Source organism: Cynocephalus volans, chromosome 4 (assembly GCF_027409185.1).
Source record: "Cynocephalus volans isolate mCynVol1 chromosome 4, mCynVol1.pri, whole genome shotgun sequence".
In the NCBI taxonomy this organism is placed as follows: Eukaryota; Metazoa; Chordata; class Mammalia; order Dermoptera; family Cynocephalidae; genus Cynocephalus; species Cynocephalus volans.
The window spans coordinates 52638830-52650114 of NC_084463.1; the positions used below are offsets into that span (position 1 = coordinate 52638830).

The 11285-nt window shown below is 40.5% G+C and overlaps 1 long non-coding RNA gene across 1 annotated transcript in view; it reads left to right on the plus strand.

The window, feature by feature from the left end:
* The window catches only part of LOC134376845 (uncharacterized), a 37022-nt gene extending 32148 nt beyond the window's left edge, over positions 1-4874 (plus strand). The window contains exons 2-3 of the long non-coding RNA XR_010023422.1: positions 779-943; positions 2524-4874. This is a non-coding gene — a long non-coding RNA (uncharacterized LOC134376845). The remainder of the gene's footprint in view (positions 1-778; positions 944-2523) is intronic.
* Positions 4875-11285: the final 6411 nt, after the last annotated feature.

An 11285-nucleotide genomic window follows, 5' to 3' on the forward strand; every position in this document is an offset into this window, starting at 1 on the left:
ATTATCATGGGTCAATTAAGAAAAAAATGTTAAAGAGAAAAATGCAGAGACAGAAGTAGATTACAGGTTACGAGAAACTGAAGGGGAGGTAATACTGGGGAATAATCGAATCAAGGGAAGGTAAGTAAATTACTTTTAGGATTCCAAAAAAAGCTTTGGATACATAGAAGTGGTGTTTACACAGCATTGTCAATGTGTTTAATTTTATGCAATTGTATGTTTAAAAATGCTTAAAATGGCAAAGCTTTTGTTATATTTATTTTACAATAATAAAATGTATTAATTATAAAAACACCAAACTTACTGGTATGATATTGGGGATCCCTTAAATACAGAATGAAAAGCAGGGGTTGGTGGGGGCAACCAGTGACTATATTTGTTAGTGAGTCTCAATCTTCTGTCCATAAAAATGGGGACAGTAATAAATATTTGGATGTGTAGAACTCACCCTGAGTCCATCTTTCTAATATAAAGACTATGAATAAAATCCCTTTTCTGTCTCTAATAAGGAAAGGAGTCTCTGGAATGTTACCTAAATCTTTCCACACTGACCATGTGTTGTAGTTTTCATTGTTCAAATTTACACTTCTTTTGTCTGAGTTACTCGTGTTTTGCTTTTGTTATTATTGTATATACAATAGTTTTCTCAACATTATTTATGACTCTATTTCTTATGTACAGAAACTTGATTAATTTTTGTACGTTGATCTTCTATTATTTTCCTGAAGTTGTTTTTTTAGTTTTAATAGCATTTTGTGAATTCCTTACAATTTTCTAGATGCAAGATCCTGTCATCTGTGAATGAAGATGATTGTACTTCCTTTCCAATGTAGATGATTTTTATTTATTTCTGTTGCCAAATTGTCCCGGCTAGCACATCTAGTACAGGAATATGTAGATGTGGTGAGAATGGATATACTGACCTTGTCGTTGATCCCAGAAAGTAAGTATACTGGCTTTCGCTATGAATTATAATGTTAGTTGTGGGTTTTTTGTTTCTCTGTGAGTTTGTTTATATTTTAATGCCCTTTACCTATTAGTCATGTTTCCTTCTATTCTTATGTTAAATGGGAAACAATCTTAACATCATAAAACAATGTTAAATTTGTCAAATTCATCTTCTGCATGTATGGAGATGGTTGTGGTTTTGTTTGTTATTGTATTGATATGATATATTATATTAAATGGTGTTTAGCTGTTAATCAACCTTCTATTTCTGAGAATTTAACTAGGTCATGGGGAATAATTATTTTATATGTTGTTGAATTCTGTTTGGTTGTATTGTTTTTGAAGGAATTTGTATCTATACTTACAGGATAAGCTGATTTGAATTTTTTTCCTTGTAATCTCTCAGTATGCTTTTGGCATCATAGTAAAACCGCCTTATGTAATGAAGGTAAAAGTGTCTCTACTGTGTTCCTGTTTTTTAGACTTTTTGAGCAGACTTTATGTTAAATCTTCTCCACATGATTAGTAGAATTAAATGGTGAAGTTTCTGAACAAAAACTTTTCATTCTGTATACTAGTTGTTTATTATTAAATCAATTGTAATAGGTCTACTTAGAATTTTTAGAAATTAGCCTTCTTGGTGGGTCCGAGTGCAGTGGTGCTTACAACTAATTGATCACAACCAGTTACAGATTTCTTTGTTCTTTCTCCACTCCCACTGCTTCACTTGACTCACCTTAAAAAAAAAAAAAAAAAAAAAAATAAAAAAAAAAAAAAAAAAAAAAAAAGAATTTTTAGTATTTTTTTGAGAAAGTTTCAGTACTTTCTAATTTTCTAGGAATTTCTCCATTTTATTTAAATTATCTAACATGGGCCGACCCCGTGGCGCACTTGGGAGAGTGCAGCACTGGGAGCGCAGCAGTGCTCTAACTGCGGGTTCGGATCCTATATAAGGATGGCCGGTGTGCTCACTGGCTGAGCGCGGTAAGGCTGGTCACAAAAAGACAAAAATAAAAAATAAAAAAATAAAAATATATAAATAAATAAATTATCTAACATATTGGCATACAATCCTACGCATTATTCTTCTCTAACATTATCTTTATTTTAGTAAGTTTGGTAGTAATGATGTCTTTAATTTTTGATTTTACTTATTTGAGTCCTCTCTGTTTTCTTTTTTGCCTTGGACTAGCTAAATATTTGTCAATTTTTAAAAATCTTTTATTTACGTGCTTTTAATGTTATTGTTTTCCTTTACAGTTTTTTGTTTCCCATTCCATTGCTTTTGTGTGTCTGTGATTTTATTTTTTTCTTTTCTTATGCTTACTTTAGATTCTGTTTGCCTTACTATTTTCAGTATATTTTGGGGGAAGCGTAAGTCATTTTGAGATCATTGTTCATTTTTAATATACATATTCACATGTATAAATATACATCCAATCACTGATTTAGCAGGTTTCCAAGCTTATTTATTATTCTAATGATAAATAAACACTTCATTCATTATAAAATGTTCCTCATTTTCTCTATTGAGTATTTATGTTTTAAAATCTATTTTGTTTTGTTTCCCAACAGATCTGATCACTGTTTATAGGTACCAGTTATTGTTGGCTACATCTGCTTGATACAAATAGAGGAGTTAAGCTGCAAGGGACTCTAAGTTTTATTGCTTCTGTAAGAAATCATTGCAAACATAATGGCTTTAAACAGCCGAAATTTATTCTTCCACAATCCTGAAGGACAGAAGTACGAAATCAGTATCGTTGGATTAATATCAAACAGAGATGGGGAGATGACAGCAGTGTGAAACACCTTCAAAATTTTAGGTGGAGGGCTTTTGGAGACCACCGAACCGACAGAGCTAGGTGAAGAGAGAGGGCTGAGTCTAGATGGAGAGCAGGAGACAGAGCCCAGCCCACTTGGAGCACCTCGCCTGCGACTTTGACTGAGCGCACAAAACATTTTCCAGCCCCGTAGAACCGTGTAGTGTCCCGCTTATTGCTCTCTTCATCTTTTGCAAGCATCACGATCTTCCCCCCACCCGCTCCCACCCCCACACTGCATGTGGGGTGCTGTGTTTATGCAAGCACCGTGGAGTATATGCATATATGAAGATTGCTATTTCTCATGCTCACTTTTTCTCTGCATTCCTCATTCCTCTTAAGAACTCTGCCTTCAAATTCTTGTGGCCTCATTTCTCTGAACACCCACCATGGTCATTTCAACTCAGCACATCTCCATGCTTCTGTGTGGTGTGGACAGCTGGAGCACACTGTGACCCACCAGACTTACCTTTCTTGTTTTCCATTTAAATATAATCTTTTCTCAGTGGTTGAAGAGAAGACGACATACTTCTCACTCGCCTTTACATTCATGTCAACAAGGGGTGTGTGTTTCTGCTCAGAGTGATTCATGAACCGAGGCTGTTTCTGGTTCTGCGCTCTTAGAGTTACTTCATCTCGAGCACATTTCAGGTTGCACACTGGTTCTTCCATGCTTTATTGGATGTTATTCACAGGCGATAACTTGTCTTCTGATGCTGCATAACTGTAAGGGAGCATAGAAACATGGGGATGGGATGGAACATTTATCTCCATGGCTTCAACACACTGAGCATGGTCCCTGCCCATGACAGGAGATGTCTGCTCTCCCAAGTCAAGTCAGAAGGAAATTTGTCAGCACCTAAATTGGTAGAAAAGTAATTCCCCAAGAAAGATAAAGCTGGACATTATTCCCATTGGTTAGGACAGATCTTCATTAGTAATAAACTATTGTAGTAGGAAAAATAGTAAGGAAAAGTCAACTTCAATTTGTACCAAAGTGACTATACATTTTAAAGTGAATAGTAGAAATGACGGGGCAGCCAGGGGATCAGTCCCATTTGAGCTGTGAATAAGTGCAAAAGCAGGAAGGGGGTTGGCTCATGAAAAATGCATCTGAAATTCTAACCCCTGGTTTATCACCATTTTTTTCTTATCTTGTTGGGGAACGCTTTACTCTGTCTGTTCTCAGGTGATCTTCAAGACTTACTCCCTCCACCAGCCTGTGAGCCATTTATTGATGAAGAGTATGACGAATTCATTGTGGGAATGAAGCAGATTGGAGGGTCCAGAAACCAACATTGAGAAGAAAGAGACAGTAAAGGGGTAACAATTCACCTGCAATGCATTCTGATTACGGCCTGCAGGTCCTGGTGTCAGAATGCCTCACTCAAACTGCATCAGAAAAGACAAATCAGAGAGGGAGAAAGCGTTTAGTTCTTAAGAGGAGAGGCATTAAGTGTTAGAATGAAGGTGAAGAAAGAAAGAGTTCTGAGAAGGAGAGAACGGAGAGCTCCTGATAAGGGTGAATCAAGCACTTCTGTGGCACATCTGAGTAACCTAAGGTGCCCTGCACTGTTAGGCACCTGAAGCTCCTTTCTTTCACCCTATTGAAAACATTTACTCATGGTGACCCCACTTCACATATTCTATATGAATAATGCATACTGGTGCATTTGGGTTAAGATATTTATTTTAGGCCTGTGGCCAAGGAGTCTCTCTCTCTCTCTCTCTCTCTCTCTCTCTCTCTCTCACACACACACACACACACAAACACACACACACACATACACGCATGCGCGTGCACGCACACACGCATGCAAGCACAGTAGGAAATAAGACCTTTCTTTTTACATGCAGATTTCTATGATGACCACATTACAAGGAAGTGGTAACTTGGTGAACACATTTCAATGGCAAAAAAAGTGACTTAGAATAATTTGTGGCTTTCATGTATTTTTGAAATTCAGCCCATGGTAAGAAGTACATTTCATATTACAACCCACTACACAATTGTACAGCCTTGAACAACTGAAGCACATTATCACACATGAAAAACTGAAATTTACAGAGTGTGATACTGTCTGATATATTATTTTTCATTACATTTCAAATAAAAATATATGAATCTTGGGTTGGCCATTTAGCTCCGCTGGTTAGAGTACAGCATTGTAACACCAAGGTCAAAAGTTCCGTTCACCATAATGGTCAGCTGCCAAATGTGTGTGTGTGTGTGTGTGTGTGTGTGTGTGTGTGTATTTATCTGAAGTAAACAACATGCTCCACAATCATGGATGTGTTAAATAAACCAAAAGAGACAGTAGAAACACTAACATGACTGAAAATGAAAATATAATGTACAAAATTTGGAAGCAAATTAAACTGAAACTTACAGGTAAGTCTATAGATGTAAATATTTATATTAAAAAAAGAATGATCGCAAGTCAGTAATCTAAACTTACATGTGAAGACACTGAAAGAGGAAGATCAAGTAAAGGTTAAAGTAAGCAGAAGGAAGAAAAGAACCATGGCTGCAGGAGATAAGAATGAAGTACATAATGGGAAAAGAAAAAAGAACAGAACACCAAAACTAGGTTCATGAGAGATTTAAAAACTGACCAATACTTAGCTAGACCACAGAGAGATAAAGAGAGATAGAGAGACAGAGATAGAGAGAGATGTACCATCAACTCTTCCCAAATTCTCCCCAAAATAACTGTTGTAGAGATGCTTTTTCATTCATCCCCTGCATCAGTGTTATTATGGTACCAAGATTCTACAAAGACATTACAAGCAAAGAAAAGTTCAGAAGAATGTATCTTGTGAATATAGTTGCAAAATTCGGTAAAAATATGAAAGTAAATAGAATGATGCAACATATAAAAATTATGCCCCCTGTCAATGTTTCATATATCCCAGGACTACATGTTTGGTTAATAGAAAAAAACTTACATATTACAACACACTATAAAAATAAATTAATAAGCAAAACCACACAACATTTCAATAGATGGACAAAACAAAGTCCAACATCCTTCTGGGAAGAAAACATTCAACAAAGGAGGAATAGAAGGGAACATCTTCAAACTGATGAAGAGCATATGAAAAACCCACCGCTCACACTATTTTTATTGGTGAAAGTTCACATGCTTATTTTCTAAGATTGGGAGCAAGAGAAACAATCCACACTCGAGACACCTTTTCATCATTGTACTAGACAGAAAACCTGGCAACAGGTAAATATAAGGCATCTAGATTGGAAAGTACAATTTTCTGTATTTTCAGTTGACATGTTTTTGCATGTAGAAAAGTATAAGGAATTAATAAAAAAACTGTTAGAGTTCTGAAAAGTAAGCAAAGACAAGATCAATATACAAAAATCAAATGTATTTATGTACAAAAAAATAAACAATAGAAATATAAAATTGAAGAAACACTTCTAGTTAAAATAGAATCAAAATAAAATACTTAGAATTAAGTTTAACAATAGAAGTGTATACTTGAACAGGTAAAGCTACAATAGGTGGCTAGTGTGGAAACACTTAGGTATCATCCCTGAGCCTCATCTCCTTGGAGGAGAGAACTTTACCTTCTTAGGTGAAGAAAGGGGATTGCATTATTGGTTTATATGTTAATAAAGGTGGGCTAAGGTGTGCACACCCAAATGTGTTACTGTCTCCATTTTTGTGGACAGAAGTTAGAGAGGGAATGACAAACATTCTCCAGAGTGTGAAAGATCAGGCAGTGACTCCCGCCACCCAATCCCTGACAATCATCCTGTGTTTAAAGGATCCGCACATACCATACCAATAAGTGTTTAAGAGAGAGGCATGGGATTTAGGAGTTCAAGGGTGTAGGTCTGTAGGTTCTAAGGTCTGAGACAAGAAGGCTGTGGTAAGACCAAGGCTGAGCCCCTGGATCTGCAATTAGAATCACTGAGGGGAAGTTGAAGAATCAAAGAAAATATAGGAATTTAAACAATGCAGGAAATAAATCAGGAAAAGAGAAAACCAGGGATAGGTTTTAGGCATGACCACAGCCTCTCAGACATCCCATTCACACACCCCCAATGTTCGCCCTTCTTTTACTCTGCCCCACACTCTGACACTCAAGCCCATATCAACTCTGATTTCTCAAGGTAGGCATTTTTGCACTTTCTGTCATTTTTCTTTGTTTGGTGTCTGGCCAGTAATGGGATCTGAATTCTTGATGTTTGTGTTATCAGCACCACATTCTCCCAAGTGAGCTAACAAGTAAGCCCTATTTCCTGTTTTAAGGGGAACTTCAACATAGCAGAAACTTTGATAAACCCCTGTAAAGATCTCCTTGCCTGTATTGCTGCAGAAAACAGAGAATAGGCAAAGTTCATGTCCATCACACACACACACACACACACACACACACACACACACACACACAACCCAAATTACTAAAATTTGATTTAGTGAAGGGACAGATGGGTTAATGGAAAATGGGAACTTCTGAGCAATTAATTATCAGACACTGTAAATGTATATTGGCACGAGGATTAAGAAATGCATCTACCCTATGACCACGCTATTTTATTTCACTATACACTAGAGCAGTTTTTCTAACTGTGTAATACAGTGCATTGAGATGCACAAATTAGTTTACTGGATGAGATCGAACATCTCAATGTTTTGAGAGAAAATTACCATGTCGATTTTTTTTAACACATTTAAAATAAAATAGAGATATGATCATTTTCATACTTTATTATTTTTTCTTCTTTTAAAATTTGAATCATAATTGATTATACATATGTTGATCAAATCAGTATTACTAGTATGTATATTGTTACAAATCACACTTATTCTTTATGGACAACGGGCCAATCTCTCCCCATCCTTCTCTACCTCCCCCTCTCCCCTCCCAATACCCTAGATTTCTTTTCTCCTTCTGAAAGAGTAATGGTTACTCTAGTGATTTGTTGCCTAGATGATCTGTCCAATGCTGAGAGGTGAGTTCAGGTCCCCCAGTATTACCATAGAGCAGATGCTTCCTCTGTCACTCTGGAATGGGTCTGTGGAGAGAAACATCCTCTTCTTTTCTTTGGCCTCTGCCTGTTACTCTCCTTGTGTCAATGCACTCCAGTGACTGGAAGACTGTCTGCATGGTGGTTGTGATGTCAAACCACTTTTGTGGCAGCTGTGATTACTGTGGTAGCTAAGGTGGGCCACCCACATGGAGGTGATATTTTGGGCATGCTCCTTGGCCCTGCCAGAGTGCCTGGTTGTGGGCAGGGAACCCAGTCCCTGGATCCATACCCCCGGCCCCTGGGCAGGGTCTCAAGGCACTGGCGGTGTGCCTGGTTGTGAGAGTGGATTCTGGTTTCCAGCTCCATACCCCAGGCCCTGAGGCAGGTCCCCTATGTGCTGGGGGTGTGCAGGGATGTGTGCAGAGTGTCTGATCCTCAGCTCCATACCTCAGGTCCCTGGGCAGGCCCCAAGATGTTGGTGGTGTCCTTGAGCTGAAAGTAATTATTTGTCCTTTGCTTACTTCTAAAACAGGTTAGAGCCAGCCCATGGCTCACTTGGGAGAGCGTGGTGCTGATAACACCGAGTCAAGGGTTAAGATCCCCTTACCAGTCATCCTCAAAAAAGGTGTGGGGAGTGTGGTGCAGATAAAATGGGTTAACTTCGTGTGGGAACCAGTACTTGAGCTGTGTGGTTAGGCTAAATTGCTACTTCGCTGCTGTTCCTCTAGGGAAGAATTTGTGTGCTGCTCAGGGTTTAATGGTTGACCTTATAGGTACTTCCAGCTCTCCAGAGACCTGGTGCACCTGGGTTGTATAGAAATTCTGATCTGGGCCTGAGTCTTTTCATCAAATTGCACCCCATGCAATTCTATATTCCTCACTAGTCTCCTCTGAGTGGTCCTGCACTGATTGGGGTGTGGATTGGCTGTGCTTGCTGTGAGACACTGTTCTTCCAGTGGGCCCTTCTCCCCCACTGATCATGCTCCAAACATTTCCCATGTGACAGGCCCTGCACCAGTCCCTTGCAGTGACTCACCAGCCTCTGAATGGCTCCTCGCTCCTGCGTGGGTCCACAGGAACCCTATTTGTGGTCTTGCTGTCTTCATGTCCACCAAGTCCCTCTTGTCCCCTGCTGCCTTTAAGCAACTCCATCCTAATAGCACAGCTTCAGCTTCTGCTGGCTCATGCTCCATGTGCTCAGCAGCTCCAGCCTTAGAGCAGCTGCAGCCCAAATTGCTATGCATTTTTTCTTTCTCTCCTCATGGCTTTACTACCTTTGTTAACCCCGTAGGTCTGTAGGTCTCTTCTCCTCTTCCCCAGAGCTCCAGCAGCCTTGGGTTGGCAGTTGTTACATTTTTATAGTTGCAAATTCATTGATTTTGGGAAGAGAGTGACGCTGGGGACCGTCTATCCCACCATCTTCACCGGAAATCGATTTTTGCACACTTAAAATGCACGTTTATAAATAGACACAGGTTTGTATCACCTATACCAGGCCCGCATTGGAATTTCACCATTACTGCCACAATGTCTCAGGTGGTCAAACCAACATCTAATAAAAGTCAAAATTCCACATTTGTGGAATAGAGACAAGTCTATTGCGTGTGTAGAGACCAGTCTTGATCGAACAAGGACTGATATCCCGGGAACAGTATACCGTGCAAGGAAAATTTTTAAAAAAATTTCTCGTTTGTTTCTAATGTAGAGCGCCATAGTATTTGGGGAAATGTTGTGTCACTGACCACGAACGTCACAGGCACAGGACTAAAAAGGTCTTGTGGGTTTCTTCTGCGCATGTGCGTCATCGCTCTCCCTGCTATCTGGGAAATGTAGTTTTGCCTTGGAATGACGTCACCCTAGCAGGACTCCTATGGAACAGGACTGTCAGGGTTTCTACTGCGCATGTGCAGCTCCGCGGCACTCCGCCATCTTTTGTATGGAGATTCCGGTGGCTGTGGCTGTCAGCGCGCTGCTCCTCAGATCTTGGGGTTGGACTGTGCTTCTCTGAAGGTGGGTGCGGAAGTGAAAGAGGGGCCCCGAGGGCCTAGGAGGATCCAGCACGTGGAGGGGCATAAGCGCCGTGGGCCTCGGGCGGGCGGGGCCTGACGTGCGGCGCCAGCGAGGACTTGGGCCGGGCCGGGGAAGGGGCGCCCGGGCTGCGCTTTCCACGACGGCTCCTTCAGAGGACGGCGCTGCCGGATGGCGGGCGTGCGCTGCAAGTGTGCAGAAGCCGGTTCCACATGTCCCAGGACGGGGGATCAGGTCCAACGTGGCCACAGGAACTTGTGTGGGGGTGTGTGAAGACAGCGAGACTGGGAGGTGTGCGGGAGGCCACATTCCAGCTCCGCCGTCCAGGAACCTGGTACCGACCTGTGGGACAATCTCTTTACCCCTTTGTAACATAAGCGTGTTGATATTCATGTATTGCCCCAAATTCCCAGAGAAATAATTGTGAGGTGTGTGCAGACTAAGTGTTACTCTGTGGCAGTTGTGTTTGTAGGGTTTCTTGGTGTCTCTTCAGGATGTCAAGTTTCTGTCCCCTCCTGCACTCTGCAACCTGCATAGCGCTCCTGGTCTGAGTTTACAGACATTGGTAGCAGACCAAGGTTTCAGGGACAGTGATTTTTAGCAGGAACATTGGGGCATAGGATGACATTCTAGTTTTGTTTGGGGTACAGGAGCTGTGACAGAGTTTGCAGGCGGGCGCCCTATGAATATGATTAGGAATCCCACCTGGGAGAACATGACTGTGGCCTGAACCCTCTCAGGACAGCTTCAGAGCAGAGACAAAGGAGTCCCAGAGAGGCGTAGCTTTCACAGCCCACGCAGTTATTCGCTTACAGTGCACAAAAGTTGCCGTTCAGCTATCTCATTCAGTAGCTACCTGAGACGAGGAGGTAGTGGAAAGTTTAGGCCAACTTTCAAAAGGGAGAGTGCATTTGAGAAGAATAGGCATGGACGTAGGAAATTTTACTCACTGAAGAGGTTTTGAAGGTGTTTTGTTGGGTACAGGAATAACCTGTCGTAGCTGAGAGGATCTGTCTGCAGTGCTCTCTGAACACACTCCCATTCCTTCAGTCTTCCCTCGTTGGTCCTAGTGTCTGAGCTCTCTGAAACGCAGCCTATCACCAATTTTGGCATCTAGAGATATGCTGATGGTGTTATATTTTCCTAGTTTCTTGTAGTTTAGGAATATTTTGCCAGGTATTTTTATCTTGGAAGAAAAGTGAAAATAAGTTGATATGAGGAAATGTGAGTTGCCCAGGGTGACATGATTTGTTGGTGTTAGATATCCTGACTTTATGCCTATTGTTCTCCATTTTGCCACACTTCCATCAAAACAATTGTTTGTTCACTGTTGAGATAAATTGTGTAACGCTGAAGTCAACTTAGAACAATGTATGCTTTAACATACATTGCCATAAACGTCCCTATCCTTTTTTGATTTCCAGTCCTTTCTGTGGATCACATCACCACAAAGAGTAAATAACATAAGTACTTCCCTTTAATGTCAGTAT